Source organism: Panulirus ornatus, chromosome 56 (assembly GCF_036320965.1).
Source record: "Panulirus ornatus isolate Po-2019 chromosome 56, ASM3632096v1, whole genome shotgun sequence".
Classification (NCBI taxonomy): Eukaryota; Metazoa; Arthropoda; class Malacostraca; order Decapoda; family Palinuridae; genus Panulirus; species Panulirus ornatus.
The window spans coordinates 23,071,310-23,088,020 of NC_092279.1; the positions used below are offsets into that span (position 1 = coordinate 23,071,310).

Sequence of the window (16,711 nt, forward strand, 5' to 3'; positions counted from 1 at the left end):
AAGAAGCTCATGTTGTCCAGAAGAGAGCATGATGATGAGGTCTCAGGCTATCTGGAGTGTATAGTGATGGAATGGTTCCGATTGTCCAGAGGAGGAAAGAATTGTAAGGGGAGTTCCAGGTTGTGTGGAATGCTTAGTAATTTATGGTTTCACACTGTCAGGAGGACTGCTTGGTAATGTGAGGTCCAAGGATGTCTGTAGATGTGCATTTTAACATAAGGTCTGACAGTGTCTTAGAAGTGCATGATAATGTGAGAGGGTTTAAATCTGGAGGAATGCATGGTAATATAAGGTCCAAGGCTGTCTGGAGGAGTGCATGGCAATCTAGACTCATGGCAGTGGACGGTTTGGGCTATTTTTTTTTATAGTATTAGATGTATGGCTTGGGAAGAATCATGGCCATCCCTGTTGAAAGGATACAAGTGCAAGAAAAAGAACAAAATCAATAATCGATTCTTTGTTTGTGACATGACTCTTAATGTTGGAAAGGTTATAGAAAGAGGGAAAGATAAGAGCAGGAAAAGATTTCCACAGTTTCTGTGTTTGAGGAAGGAAGAAAGTAGGAGGTACTGATGGTCAATCCTCATACGGCTAGTGCAGCCATGCATGTCCCATGATCAAAGCTTTAGTATAGGAATACACACAGGCAACTCATGGAAGCATTGGTCAAAATACTACTTGTAGAACTGGAAGGGGGCACCAGTTGCAGAGTAGACAGAAAAAGGGACGGTTGACAAGATTTGATACTTGAAGAGTACATACAGTGGAAGGATTTTGATTTTACTTTAGCTAAAAGGGAAGTGAAGCAAGATACACCCCAAATATCAAGCAATACTCTAGAGTGAATGAAATATCTGTAGCTACTGAATAGCTGGTCACAAGAGAATTACAGCACCTATAAAAACTCCCTGCTTTAAGGAAGCAGATTTGTAATGTTCATTATATGTGGTTTCCAGGATATAATGGAAGATATGGTTATACCTGAATTGTTTATGCTACTGCAGGGATGATGTGTGATTTTTTTTATTTATCAGCTGGAAAGGAGATAGATTTGGAAAGATATATAGGACAAAATAGATTTTTTTATACCACTGAATTTAATCTGATTACTGCTTCACCATTTTATGATGCTGCAAAAGTTCAAATAAGAGATGGGATATGTTCCATGTCAGAGAAAGAGCAGGTATTATTTAGGAAGGGAGAGATGAGACTGTATAGTTTCTAGATTGAAGCAAGAAGATTGTAAATGAAGGGAAGAGGTAGAGTATTTGAGAGAACGTAACCCTGAGAGGTACCATTGTTGATGGGATAAAAGAGAAATATAACTCCATCAACAGCACTGACAAATGACCAAAAAGAGAGGAAGCTTTTCATTAAAGAATGGGGAGTAGATGTCAAGGGCCATGACAAAAAAATTCACTAAGATACTGAGAGAAGAGGACCAGAGGTGAGTCACATGGAGAGATCTCTAGTAGATCTGAAAGAAGGGAATAGGATTCTACAGGTTTAAGAAAGTGAGAGATAAGTATCTCAAAATCTTTGGAGATAAAGAAGAGAAAGCTATGGGTAGATAGCTTCAGGGTTTAGAACAGTCTCCTTTCTTAAGGATGGGCTGCATCAAGACATGGTTCCAGGAAGAAGGGAAAGTTTCCCTTTTGAAATAGTAATGAAGTGGACAAGCAGGGATCTGATATAGTTATATGAGGCACATTAGAAAGAGATATGCCACCTGGATTATATGCCATGTCCACTTGATGGTGTGAGAATTCTCTGAAAACTTGTGCAAGGAAAATGAGAACATAGGTTCATTGGGAGGAGGACTAGGTAAATAATTATTCAGAGCAGAGTTGGAGGCAAGTAAGATACTGAAAAGTGTGACTTTATCAGTTGGGAAGTTAGCCATAGATTAATCACTGGTTGAAAGGAGGAAAGGTTGAGGTAGTTAATTTGTTTGAGGTGCATTTGGTCAAGGACTAGAAAGATTTTTGTGTAACAGAACAAGTCAAATCAGCATAATTTTTTTGAGGAAGTTGCTTGACTTTGTAATTATTTCAAGGAGAGATTAAGGCAGAAAGAGATTTAGAAGGGAAGAGTTTCACATCCCTAGACACTTTGTCCATGATGTGACATGCATCAGAGCATGAGCGGTCAAATCATGACTAAGAGACGTAGGACTCCACTCCAGCAGAGGGAATCTCTGCTACGTGGTCATCACAGCATAAAGCATTGTGTTCAGTGAAGCAAAACTGGTACGAAGAGGAAAGAAGAGTATATAACTCTGCAGTGTTGACCAATGAGCTCCTCCAAGTGCCAGGGATTGGCATATGAAGGTGGGGACAAGGAGAGGTTGAGCTTGGTTATAAATGACAAAGACTGTCATCAAAAGACCCTAAGGTAAGATAATGTATATATGATGAGAGTGAAAAAAAGGTCGAGTGTGTTGGAAGAGGGGTCACAACGACTAGGGACTCGTGTTGGATGTTTAATTATTGGTTCCAGATCATTTTGGCGAGGAAAAGAAAATGCTTCTACTATGCATGTATTAACCTTAGCCTACCCTAATCAGAGATACAGAGGAAATACTTCATGAAACAAAGGAAAAAAAGTTATAGAGGGTAAAGAAATTTTAAGCCACGGCTAAAAAGCTGAGAGACGACATACATGAAGTAAGCAGTGGGTGTTTTATATTAGAGTTAGCTAACACAGCCCTTTGAGCAAACACAATGGTATTTTTAGAGATTTGAGAAGTACATGGCAATGTGAAGGCTGAGGATATTTGGAGTACTTGATAATGTGAAGGTTTAGGAGATTTGGAGGAGTGCATGTAAATGATAGGTCCCAGGCTGTCTGAACGAGCGCATGGTAATGTATGGGCTTAAGATATTTGGAGGAGCTAATGGTAATGCGAGGCTCCAGGCTATGTGGTGGCGGTTTCGTTAGGTGTGGGTTCCTGGATTTCTGGAGGAATGTGTAAGGAAATATAGGTTATATGTTGTTTGAGAGTGCAATGAGGTGTAATGTAGGGCGCAGGGTGTATGGAACTGGTGTAATAAGATGTAAGGCTGTAAGGAGTGTGTGGGGACCAGGACGTGAATAGTGTGTGGTGAGATGGTATGGGGTCCGGGGTGTAAAGAGCCCAGGCTACGTGGAGGAATGGCGGGTCATGTGGTTCATCAAAAGATTGTGAGATTGAAGACCAAAAACTTGATAGCATTGCTTAAAAAAAGGACTTAAAAAAAGGATTGCGATAAGGACTGAGCATTGTGACACTATATGAGAGTAAACACGGAGAGAGAGAGAGAGAGAGAGAGAGAGAGAGAGAGAGAGAGAGAGAGAGAGAGAGAGAACAAAGGAGAGAAAGGTTAATGGTGAGACCATCACTGCTTCGTTTACTGACGGAAGTTACGTATTAACATAGGTCTGTGTCCTTGAAGGAGTACCTCCTGGGCTGTCCATCATATATATATATATATATATATATATATATATATATATATATATATATATATATATATATATATATATATTATTTATTTATTTTATTATACTTTGTCGCTGTCTCCCGCGTTTGCGAGGTAGCGCAAGGAAACAGACGAAAGAAATGGCCCCCCCCCCATACACATGTATATACATACGTCCACACACGCAAATATACATACCTACACAGCTTTCCATGGTTTACCCCAGACGTTTCACATGCCCTGCTTCAATCCACTGACAGCACGTCAACCCCGGTATACCACATCGCTCCAATTCACTCTATTCCTTGCCCTCCTTTCACCCTCCTGCATGTTCAGGCCCCGATCACACAAAATCTTTTTCACTCCATCTTTCCACCTCCAATTTGGTCTCCCTCTTCTCCTTGTTCCCTCCACCTCCGACACATATATCCTCTTGGTCAATCTTTCCTCACTCATCCTCTCCATGTGCCCAAACCACTTCAAAACACCCTCTTCTGCTCTCTCAACCACGCTCTTTTTATTTCCACACATCTCTCTTATATATATATATATATATATATATATATATATATATATATATATATATATATATATATATATATATATATATATATGCTGGTGGCGTCACAAGGGTAAGCATCATCACTATACATCAGAGCAAATGACAGTACCCTAGAGTTTCATGAGGCTGATTCTTGGTTCCTAGTTGGAACGCGGTGCTGTGCCGTTAAAGATCACTTGTTTAGGACATTCCACTTAGGTCAAGAAGTATGCATGATGAATTAACCGATACTTTAAACATTAAGAAGAGACGATGTCTTTAAATAAAACTAAATATTTGCATACAGACCAGGCATGCCACCGGCTGAGTTGATATCAAACTAGATATGATGCAATTCTTTCCCATCACCGGAACGCACACTTTGGCTTACTAATTTTAGAAACTTGCACATTTAACCATCATATAATATTTGTGTTTACACTCACCTACTTCCTGAGCATATAACCACACACCAGCTTTCACACTCGCACATACTGGCAACTGTATACACTCGTTAGAACATTCTGAATACTCACAGACATACTAGCAAGATCATAAACAGCTCACATAGACGTTAATCATAAATCTCAATGATGAACTATCCACGTACATCCAGTGTTTATGAAACGACTGCTACTTGTAAGACAGACTATCAGTGATGATCACTTCTGACACATATGGCAAAAGTCCATTTCGTACCATATGCGAATGCACTGATTTTGATCCGGGTTCGTGTTTTTTTTATATATCCAGGTATTGTTAATATACGAGAGACTTGTGACGAGCGCACGGAATATTTTGATGGGTGTCTTAAAGATACAGACGGACATCTGGAAGCACATATACAGGCGGAAAGGTGAAGAGGATACAGGTATCATGAAATTCTTGGACACGCCCTAACGTTATCTGCGAGTGTCAATATGGAGAAGCCGAGTAATAGATCATGGAAGACTAATGAAGAGCGACACCCGCAAAACGTATCATTGATATTCATGGTCCATTTGTACTGCAAGATGGAAAACAAATATTAACCAGTACGTCATTCATCAGACTGATCGTTGTTGAATGCAATAATAATGGTCCAACGTTTATGGTTTTTGGGCTTTGTTTCTGGGCGCTGAAAACCTCTCGTTCGTGCGGCAGATGTTGTGCGCGGGGGGGGGCTGGAGACGGGCATATATGGCTACCTGTACAAAAAAAAAAAAAAAAAAAACACGCTGCAGAAGCCGATGGGGCGCGTGTTTTTCTATCGCGGTGGCGGTGTGTGAGTACGACCAGATGAATCCATGAATACCAAGACTCACGACCCTCGGACCTCTCATGAAAATTCTGGGCATCCGCGACCATTGTGTGTGGAAGCCATTGTCAAGCGCGGTCTTCGCTGACACGTTCACAACCCCGACGGAATAACTAAAACCGGAGGCGAGACGTGGGCGTTCATGTGCGCAGCCCTCACCTCGGTCTCTCTCTCCCCCCCACTGATTTACGGTATTCCAGATATATTGACTTGAAGGAGAAACACCTGCACAGACAAATCTTGGGAGTGACGTGTGTGTGGTAGGCGGCGACCGTCGTCCGTAAGAGCATGTAAAGCAATGGAAATGACCGCCGCAGAAGGCTAACGATATGTATGCGAGACGCGGGGTTAAAATTCAGCTGATTATGGAGGGATTATGTGAGGACCAGACCTGGCGATTGTAAGTAATGAGAGTAATTAACAATGGAAAAGAGGCTGGTCAGTGCATCGATGAACCAGCCGCCAGCAACGAAGGCTCAGTTGGTCTTGGGAAGGTATCTTGTGCACAGCCTAGCCGGCGTCTCGCACCGACACCCCAGTAAATAATCGCATCGGGACTTTTGGACATTTTTTTTCCACGATCGTCGTGCTCCTGCAGAGGCTGTAGCCGTGTGTGTGACGACCTTTAAGTTGTTTATTTGACAAATCGAAATGCTGCTGGTTGGAAAGAAAAGCAAACTCTATGCGCCACATTGAGCACATACTGATATAAAAAGTGTTAATGCTAAAGCAAAGTTGGCAAAGTGTGTGGGCGTGTGGCTGGGCACAGGGCAGCTGTTGTGATGACCAGTGCTGCCATCTTGGATCCTGCGGCCAACTTTGTAACTTTTGAGTCTTGCCAGTTACGTAAATTTGCTACCGTGAGGAGCGGATTTTCACCCCTAACCTAAAAAGTACATCTGTATATTAACAGGCATATGTATAGAGACTTTATTTAATATCCGAATGTGCTTTTAAGTAACGGTATGTCAATAACTGATTTTAAACGAATTGCTATTGTTTTGAACACCATTTCTGACGTCTTTTTCAGTCGTGAACACTATCATTTGTTACGTTATACCATACTCATTAGCCGATTGAAACAAAAAAAAAAAGTTTATTGTGAAAAAACATGCCGGTAAACAAAATACTTTAGATTTACTTGTTTTCCGCCAAGAAATGGTATAACTAGCAACAGAACGAGAATGAACTGAAATGAAACTCGTACTAAAAGGAATGAGAATGAGAAATGCTAAGAATAGTGTTCGCTAAATCTACTTTTTATGAACATTATCTATTTCTGATGGGTAACAGGCTTAAGGTGTCATCCAGTGTTCTATTACGAAATTCAAACTGCTTCCAAGCACTTCTTTCCATATGCTTTAGAAACTGCCTTTCCTTTTGCCTGCCTATATCAATACTAGGTTTGATTGCGTGGAAGACAGAAAAAAAAAAAAACATTGAAAGAAGTGCTTTCTTTCTTTTTTTTTCACTGCCTTTTATAACGTATCGCAAGAACTACTTTCAAACTATATCTTTGAACTTGAAGGTCGCCATTTACCGAAAGTCTTCATGAAACCACAAACACACCAGCAGAACTCGAAGCAATAACTGAAAAAAAAAAGTCCAGGAGAACGAAGACCTGTATCATTATGAGATAACCTTACGTAGCGATGTTTGGTGAGGTGTTCTTCATCAAGATGGAACACGTTGAGACCATTAACCCTTGACTAACCATTCATTTCAACCCAACCCTTTGGGAATCCGTTACGCCTATCATCACCGACCTCCACTTTTGGAAACCCAATTATTCGTTAGAAAATGAACAAGCTAGGAAGATGGTCCAGTCCTCCAAAAACGTACTATACTAACACCTCGCGGAACCTATCTATCCCTTGAAAAGCACATTTGAACCGTTTGAAAATCCTCCCATCCCAAGTAAAGGCCATCTGAACCCTTTCTAGACGCACCTTTTCTCTATGAAGACTTCCCTAATCCAGAGAAAACCATTCTACCTCAGGAGCCATCGACCCATCCGCAAAGGCTCTAATTCCTTTTAAAGACTCGTTAATTCATCTGAAAACTCGCTGGAAACCTGGAAACCATATCATTCCTTGTAAACAAAAACTAATTATCCTTTTGGAACTCTTCTTGTGAACAACCACTCTGTTACTGACCACCCACCTCCCATCCTCTCTCTGGGGGAACGTCCAACGTATTGTACCACACTGGAAACTCATAATAGCGCCCAGGAAATCCGTCTGGTCTTCTAGAAAACCAATTTGCGTCTTTTGGGAGGTTTTCCTATCCGTATTGAGACGCATTTGTTTCTCTGGAAAAACTATCTTGAACTCTCTGGACACAACCAAAACACGTCCAGTGAAATTGGTTGGTTGGTTGGTTTTCCAGTCTGTTATCTGCTAGGTTCATCAAGGCCATCAACGTCAATATATATATATATATATATATATATATATATATATATATATATATATATATATATATATATATATATATATCTTGAACACCTTTCTCAGGTGTTAAAGAAAATTCTGAAACTACATATACACTCTGTGTACGTATATGGCACATAAGAAAACTCCTTTGGAGCCTCATCTAACTATATCTTCGCTTAAGAGAAAAGTTCATTCGCAGACGCACATGTATTTGTTTACCAACACGTGCAAAACAGACAGATGCTAATCTCTCATGCCTCGTATATCAGTCAACAAATTAGGATTCATCTTTTTCTAACTTCTTCAAGGAGTGAAGACTGTGAGGGATTTAGAGAGATAATGATTAGATTATCTAGGAAGATACACAAATTACCCATCACTTCGCATCAATATCCACGGGGAAAAAAATAACCATATTCATTTCATTGATAAGGACGAGTATTCTGTACCTCATACACAACCAAGTCAGGGATCACACTTCGTTCTTCACTGTCAGAGTCAGGTCAAAGGTCAAAGGGTCATAAATAAAGAGGATTCGCAAGGCAAACGACAGCAAGAGAGAGAACATTGACTGATACATGATCATGAGTGGGTGCTTTCAGTTTAAAATGGATTCCATGATGATCCACTGATGTAGGAAATTCCCAGTTATATCTAGAAACACAGGGGGATTATTTTTCCTTAAAAAGAGGGGGGATGGAGGGGGGGGGGGAGCTCCTACTGGCTATGCCCTTATTCCTTACACACTACCATCACATCATGACCTACCTGCATACTTCCTCCACATCATGACCTACCTGCACACTACCCTCCATTTCATGACCTTCCTGCACTCTGTCTCCACTCTATGACCTCCCTGCATACTACCTCCACACCATGACCTCCTTGCATACTACCTCCACATCATGTCCTCCTTGCACACTAACTCCACTCCATGACCTCCTGCACACTACCTCCACATCATGACCTCCTTGCACACTACCTCCATTTCATGACCTCCCTGCACACTAACTCCACTCCATGACCTCCCTGCACACTACCTCCATTTCATGACCTCCCTGCACACTAACTCCACCCCATGACTGATCTCTCTGCACACTACCTCCACTTCATGATCTCCCTGCACACTACCTCCATTTCATGACCTCCCTGCACACTACCTCCACTTCATGATCTCCCTGCACACTACCTCCACTTCATGATCTCCCTGCACATTTTACCCCCCCACTTCATGATCTCCCTGCACACTACCCCTACTCCGGGACCTCCCTGCTCAATACCCCCAACTCATCTCTGCTTTGCAAAAGCGAGCGAAGAACCAAGCTATAATGACAGTGTTGAATATTCCATTGCATTTACTCATTCGGGAACACGATCTTCATAAAACACTTCCTCTAAACAATATTTGTTTACACCGAAGAATTTCTGAATACCGAAAAAAAGAAAAATGGAAGACAGACACTGAGGTAATTTCTCAAAAACCGTGAGAATAAGACGACTATTATACAAAGATTCCGTAAACCCTGAGATTGAGGCGGGGTGCCCATCCAACCTCTGTTGTGGGTTTCACATGTCTAAAGAATTCAGAAAGAGAGAGAAGAGATTGACTAATATGTAACTCTTAAGATCCCATCTCAAACGATAATCTATTGCTTAAGACTACAAGTAACGGCGTTACGAAAGCAGCAATTTAATTACCAGTCGATTTAATTCGTAGGAACTACTAGTTTTGTCTTCAACAGAAAACGCAATCATCGCAATGCCCATCACGGAGTGAAAATGGATGTTTTTGGTGAAAACGTGAAAAGTGGTATGGTACGTGGCTGATACAGGACTGACCGTTGTGCATCAAATGCTAAACAGTATAATTCATGATCAAGTCTCGGTTCATAACGGGAAGAACTTCACTGAGGTGCCCTGTTGGATCGGAACGGAGGCGTTGTTGGAGGGCCTTGGTTGGCTACTGTCTCAACAAAACCCCAGAGGAAGAAGTAATGATGCATTCAAGAGTTAATCTCTTGTTACAGTCAGAGTCTTCACGTGTGAGTATATAGTTCAGCTTTGTGGGTACACAGACCAGCAACTGTGAGTTTATGGCTCTACCCTGTGACTCTGAGTACACAGCCCAGCCCTGCGAGTATACAACTCAGCCCTCTGGGTGCATAGCTCAGCCCCGTGAGTATACAACTCAGCTTTATGGGTACATAGCTCAGCCATGTAAGTACATGGCTGCTCATCCCTGTGGGTACATAGCTCAGCTCTATGGGCACGTAGTTCAGCCCTGTGGGTACATAGCTTAACCCTGTTATTGCAGAGCACTTTGGACGCACAGCTCAGCTCTGTGGATACATACTACATACTTGTTGATTAGGTTTGAGAACCTCGTGCCATTGACACTAAAATGTGCACGGTGGACGGTGCCCTCCCACGGTAAAGCTGGGGTTGTGGATTATCTTGTACTGGAAATGAGTTTAGTAAAAGAGGATCACACCTGGGAAGTAATGATGACTGGAGGCTGGGTAGCTTTGTACGTGAAATCATTGGTTGAGGCCTCTGGTTCCTAAACCCCCTTCCTCGACAACCTTATATCTTCCACGATAGTTCTGATCTTTCTATCAGTTTGGTGTGCTCCACCCTGTCATTGTTACCCATGGTGACATATGAGTGTTATGAGAGCAACGAAAACTAAAAGCCAGAGCCTGGAATTTGTTCTTCTCAACTCGTTTCGACGACTTTTTCAGGAGAGTGACTAATCTCCTGAAGAAGTCGTTCTCGAAGCTAGTTAAAGAGAATAGATTTCCCATTGTTGCTTTCAGTTTTCATCGCTTACTTTCACCCACTTCGTTTGTTTTCAACCCTCTCTTAACACTGGGACAACTGGTCACAACACAAGGGGGAGGATTTCTATCAGGTGTGTGTGTTGGTGTTTGGGCTCAGTGGACCCGACGGGCGAGAGAGAGAGAGAGAGAGAGAGAGAGAGAGAGAGAGAGAGAGAGAGAGAGAGAGAGAGAGAGAGAGAGAGACAGAGAGAGAATCTTCGATCTTAAGAGCTTATAAACAGCTACTCCATCTACTGTCTTCGGCATGTGTGACTAATCCAGCCAAACGAAAGCTCGTAACTCGAGTTGGCACGAAACTCTCCAGGATTGTCATCCGCGGGACACTGGTCCTCTCTGACAAGGCCTTATGAGGTCACTAGGCAGTAGATTGTCTTCCCAAGAGGTCAGTGAAACACCTGAAGTGTTTTCCTCCCCTCATGAGCGACCATCCTCGTTGGAAATCGAACTGCAGTTCCCTCTCTACTACCTTCAGGTCCCTCAATGGTGTCGCACACATGAAATACTTATATAAAATGCTTCTCTCTTGTAAGGGATGTTTGTCATTAGGGAGGGCAGAGAAATGTAGAAAGGTGAAGTAATCGTTATTGAGTACTGGTGTAGTTGGCTTCTGTGCTTCTAAGTCTTTGAAAGTGGTCATGCCCAAGGACGACACTATGAAAACAACGGCCCTTCATCGTCTCAGACTCCCTCTCCTGGACTTGCGAAGCGGATTCCATTTACTGCACGGTTCACAGATTTCCATATAGTTCCAACAACCCCAGGAGATCCGTCGTGAACCTTTCGTATCTCACGAGGATTCAGGGTTGTTGTAAGTCATTGTATGTAGCCACACGAGCCGAGTTTTCGATGACTGCATTTCAGTCAGTGGTGGCATAGCAGAAGCACACCTTGCGAGGGCGTAGATGGCACCGAGATGGCCACATTACTGGTGGATGGGTTCTGTCCCAGGGAGTCTCTGCTCCCTGAATCCTCTATGAAGCGCATATGTGAAATTCCCTCGGAAAAGTGTCACTTACTAAGTAGTAAGGTCGTCATTTCTTCCGCAGGAACACCCTCAGAGGAATACAAATTTCCTTAGCAAGAGCCGGAGTTCAACAATAGCCAGCGACCGCGTAAAATAGCCAAACTCCGTCTAAAACTCGCCAAGCAAATCGCAGTGCAAAAGCATGGTAGTGAGGTTAGGAGGCTGGAGATGAAGCTATGAATAATTTTTCCTGACTGTTGACTGTAAGGGAAGGGTTGTTGGAGATGAAGACATTGGGTGGGCTTACTTGGAGAATTCTTATGACTATTGACTGGAAGGGATGGGTCTAGGGAGTTGAAAACTTTGGAATGTTTTGTCGGAAGGACACTGGAAGTGCCTTGAACACCGGAAATACATCTAAATATAAAAAAAGGTTAGAAACATATTCATAACCTCTGCTTCAAGTGAGGGGTTACATTGGTTGTGAGGCGTATGTATGTAAATCATATGTATGTCGGTGGATTTAATAGCTGTCGACTGCTAAATGGTCACGAGCCCGGAACCGTTACGCATACGTTTATATATATATATATATATATATATATATATATATATATATATATATATATATATATATATATATATAAAGTTGTCAGCTTTGTAACTTCTTATGTATATCGAGCCTAAATCCGTACCATACGTCAGAATACAAAGATTATTATATTATATGAACCCCTTGCATGTGTGTGAACAGATTCGCGAAGTCCATGGGCTCTTTTTATGCAATTTCTCTTTAACAACTTTTTATGCAATTTTTCTTTAATAATTATATCTTTAGTATCGCATTGCGATGCAAATATATACATGGACTTTTTATTCAAATCCATAGTTTATTGTCTATGCAAGCCCTGAGATAATACAGATATTATTCAATGAAAACTGATAAACCAATCTCTCTACACACGATAATAGTATTTAGCTGGATAACTCTATAAACATATACGTCAAAAGCACAGGAAAAAAAAAGAATAAAATCTAGTCACTGATATAAATAGTCACATTAAATCTCCTTACGTCCTCCGGTGTAATCCACTTCGTCAGGGATGAGAGAGGATGGACATTAAAGCGTAAACAAGTGCTAGGCTATCCCACTCTGTACATCCGATAGCTGAACAGATAAACACTCAGACTCGCAAGGATTGAAATTTATAACCACAGCAGAGAAGCGATCGGAACGCCAGCCAGACCATCATGACACATGCAGAGAAAAAAAACGGGTTCTCTGTCTCTCTCTTATCGCGTCGAACTCAATTCGTGTGACAAGTGTGAAGATGCCCACACGCCTCTACACCTACTTTACCCCCGACTCTAATTTTATACTTCCGTTCCAAATTAGATTTTTACATCTCAAAGGCAAGGTAAGTGGCACTTAAATCATTATGTGACCCATGATAGTAAATGAGTTAATGGGGTAGACTTAAGTGTAGTGTAGGCGGGAGGTGGGCGTTGGTTTTCTGGTCTAGTCAGCCTCGAGCAACAGTGTTTGGCAATCACAGAATTTCCGTAAGGTGGTGTGGGAGGAGAGTTGTCTAGATTTTTGTAAAGTTGCACAAGATGACCATATTTAGCCCAAGAAATATATTTTTGATGGTAAAGGAGACTTGTCCGCACGGATTAATTGTCCCTTATTTGTTTTTAAAATGTATCTATGTTAAACTAGTCTTTAGTTATCGTAAAGTGATGCTGCAAATATCATATCGTAAAATTTGATTTATAAAGATATGTCATATTATAAATGTAGATTAATAGTATTCAAACATTTGGATGTATGGTGGATTTAATGGCTTTCAGATGGCAGTTATGGGTGTCCAGTTGACAATATTATTACCAATCAGAACTACCAGCGAATGTCAGCCAGGCCGAGATGGGCCACATGCATAGTTACGGTGTATGTGGTACTAGAATTATCTTCGTTAACACCAGGACTCCTTCACAGAAATTGGTCCCGGGGTAATTATATGTAAGAATATCAACAGCATTGCTACGTATTTAGAAGGGTGAGTTTGGGTAATCACTACAAAGAATATATATTGCAGTTGCCTGTCAACACGAAGTATTCTGTATACAGATGATCTTCATAAGCCAGGGTGACTGTCGCATTCAAATCTATCTAAAACCATCTATAAGACTTAACGTTCTCATACAGCGACTCTCACATCATGAAAAACACAATTCCTGGTAGCTTGGGGTGAGTCTTAAAAAAAACAAACTCAAAAGTACGTATTCATTTGAAAGGAAATACAAATATCTATAGAAATCTGTGGACACATACGCACTGTAACTTCCCATAATACTAAACCCATCTTTTTGTATCCCGCTGCTAACGTAACATGGTGCTTTTAATTCACAGTGACGCCATTAGTGTATAGATCATACATAAGTGGCTTATTTCGAAAGTAATAGCAAGAAGGTTAACCTATTCTAACCAAACGGCCAGTGGGTGTCAGTCACAGCAAAGACTTGAAGAGAAGCAGATAAATAATAGCGCAGGAATCTGGATGGCGAATCTCATATCACAACCTTCAACAAAATGAATTTACCTCCTAGGATCAGATATCCTTCGGGTGAAGGGTCCGGGAAGACCTCACTCCGAACGTGAGCGGTCATACGCTCCGCTGGGGTGTTCGGTTCGCCGTCCATGTTAAAAGTTCGCTAAGCTCAAGCCTAGTCAGGAACCACCACCGTCTGGAGACATCCTAGCTTAGAACACGACCCGGGCTTTATGACAGTCGCCTCTCTAGGTGTAAAGTTGTTCTGTAATTGGTGTTATAGGCTAGCTTAGAATGAAGTCATTTTAATTATCGTGCTGTTGGTTATTTGGCCTACCGACTGTAAGGGTTTTTAAGACTGTCATTAGCACCAAACACAGGGTGCTGGACCTCACCCTTCAATACTACTAGTTAGGAGTTAAAACGATGATTTGAAACTACGATTAAGAAAGTGTTGCCCATGACCTCCATAGCTGGATAACGAAATCGTACTTTATCAACTCATTTGATCTCGGAATGAGACAGGGGTTCGAATACGATGTGTTTCGAGGATGATAGGATCAAGTGAAGATTCCCATTTTCTTTTTTTTTTTTTTAGAGGGGTAAGGTTAGGTTAAAGTACAAACCTGACCTAATCTATCCGAACACAACCTGGCTTAGAAAAACGTAATTCTACAGGATGGCGACAGTTTAACCTTGAGCTGTATGCATCAGTAATGAATCATAATTCTAGATATAAAGTTAAAGGGAGTTATAAAGTGTCTGTCTGTGAAAGAAGTCATATATGTTTCACAGTTTAAATAAAAGCGATAATTGGTATACAGCTGTACTGTACTCCTGTAGGCATGTGGCCAGCTCCTCCTGTACGTGGAAAGGATATTTTTGCTAAGTGGAGGGTAATCAAAGGGCCAGTGATGGTAGAAGACCACGACTGGTCAGAGAGAGAGAGAGAGAGAGAGAGAGAGAGAGAGAGAGAGAGAGAGAGTCTATCGGTGACCAGGAAGTACCTAGACTAACAATATGCTATAATTTGGAAAGTGATAAGTTTAAGACAAGCCAGGGCGAGAGGCTAGATCAGACTATGCCACAGTAAGTTCATGGATCTATTTCTCCACGAGAGACAAGACGGCAGCAGCTCGCGAGCGAATCCTATAGAGGTTGTGAGGCGATCTATTTATCCACTGCCGTGGATACCATAGCGAACAAGGCACCTACATCAACATTATGAATCGACGCATTGGTGCCATTAACAATAATTCGTCCCTGGATTTCGTTTAAATTCGAGAGACAAGTATTAAAAAGCTCATAACGCTTATAACACTTCTATTACATGATGAACTGAGCGGCTCTTAATTGCAAACCATTCTGCACAAAAACAGATGTTGGCCAACGGAACCTGACGACTACACACTCGAAAGCACAACTGTGTTCGTGTCTTGAAACTATCCATGTACTTGCGTGATTAGTCAGAAACGTTAGTAATGGCAATGTTGAGCAACGTTAAGGTGTAAAAGAATTCTGAGAATTTCACTATTGTCTAGGATATTTGAATACCCAGGCATTTTACTTGGAGAGAGCGCCTATTTACGCAATATTCATTCAAAGCGATGCAAAGTGCAAGAACCCAGAAACAGTCGTATGTTATCATTAAATTACTTACCCTATGTAGTTTAGTAAGTACGGCACTGTATGATCATACAAAGGATTAGTTTTGAAAACGTTTTTGTAAAAAACAAAAAAAAATGTGATAATGTGCGTGAGGGAAAAACTTAGGCTATTATGGTATTTACATATATGAAAATAGCAATAGTAATGCGTTGTCTCAGTGTGGGGAGTAACCCTGACCTACCGCTGGGAGGCCTTGCAAGCTACGCTCGTCAGAGAAATCAACATACATGCAAATAACCTGGAACAACGCAAGATGAACTGAGGCTGACAAATTACTGAATATATATCCTTAAGGCTTCTGATTCTATCATGAGCACCAACCACATATGCAAGACTCTCACGGGAAATGATCATTTTCACGTTAATAAATACAAGGCAGATTAATTTATAGGTTTCCTGAAGAAAATTGAAAAATAGTTTGGAATTCACAAGCGATCGAAGTCTCCTTAGTGCCTAAGTGATTATAATTCACATTCACAATTGACTTTGGATTCTTCATCGTTAGTAAGAAAAAGAAAATTATTCGTCGAATTGATTTTTTTACCATTTGTAAAGTTCTCCGTGTCTTATTCTAATCGAAATCTCTTTAGCAATACATAACTTATATGAAAATTCTGTGTTGGAATGAAATCACGTATAGACCTACTCTATCATAATGTATAAAGACTTCTTTTGATAAATCAAATTTTCTGTTGACATATTGTACAAACAGAAGAATTTACGATCTGTTATATAATGTTTATATCAGATTTTTGACATATATAATCACCATTTTGTTATTTCTAAAATCAGTTACCATTACAGAGTTGATTTGTTTAAGAAAAGCAATATGAATGCAAGATTAATGAACGTATCTATAAAGAAAAGAGAGCGAAATGCTAAGAAACGCACTTCATCCTAAAATCAAAACCGCTCTTCAAGAAACGCAAATACTGACCAGTGTTGTACGGGAGAGC

At 41.0% G+C, this 16,711-nt stretch overlaps 1 protein-coding gene across 3 annotated transcripts in view; it reads right to left on the reverse strand.

The window, feature by feature from the left end:
* Positions 1-16,711, reverse strand: part of Hus1-like (Hus1-like checkpoint clamp component) — an 88,908-nt gene that overhangs the window by 39,749 nt on the left and 32,448 nt on the right. The gene's annotated exons all lie outside the window — the stretch shown is intronic.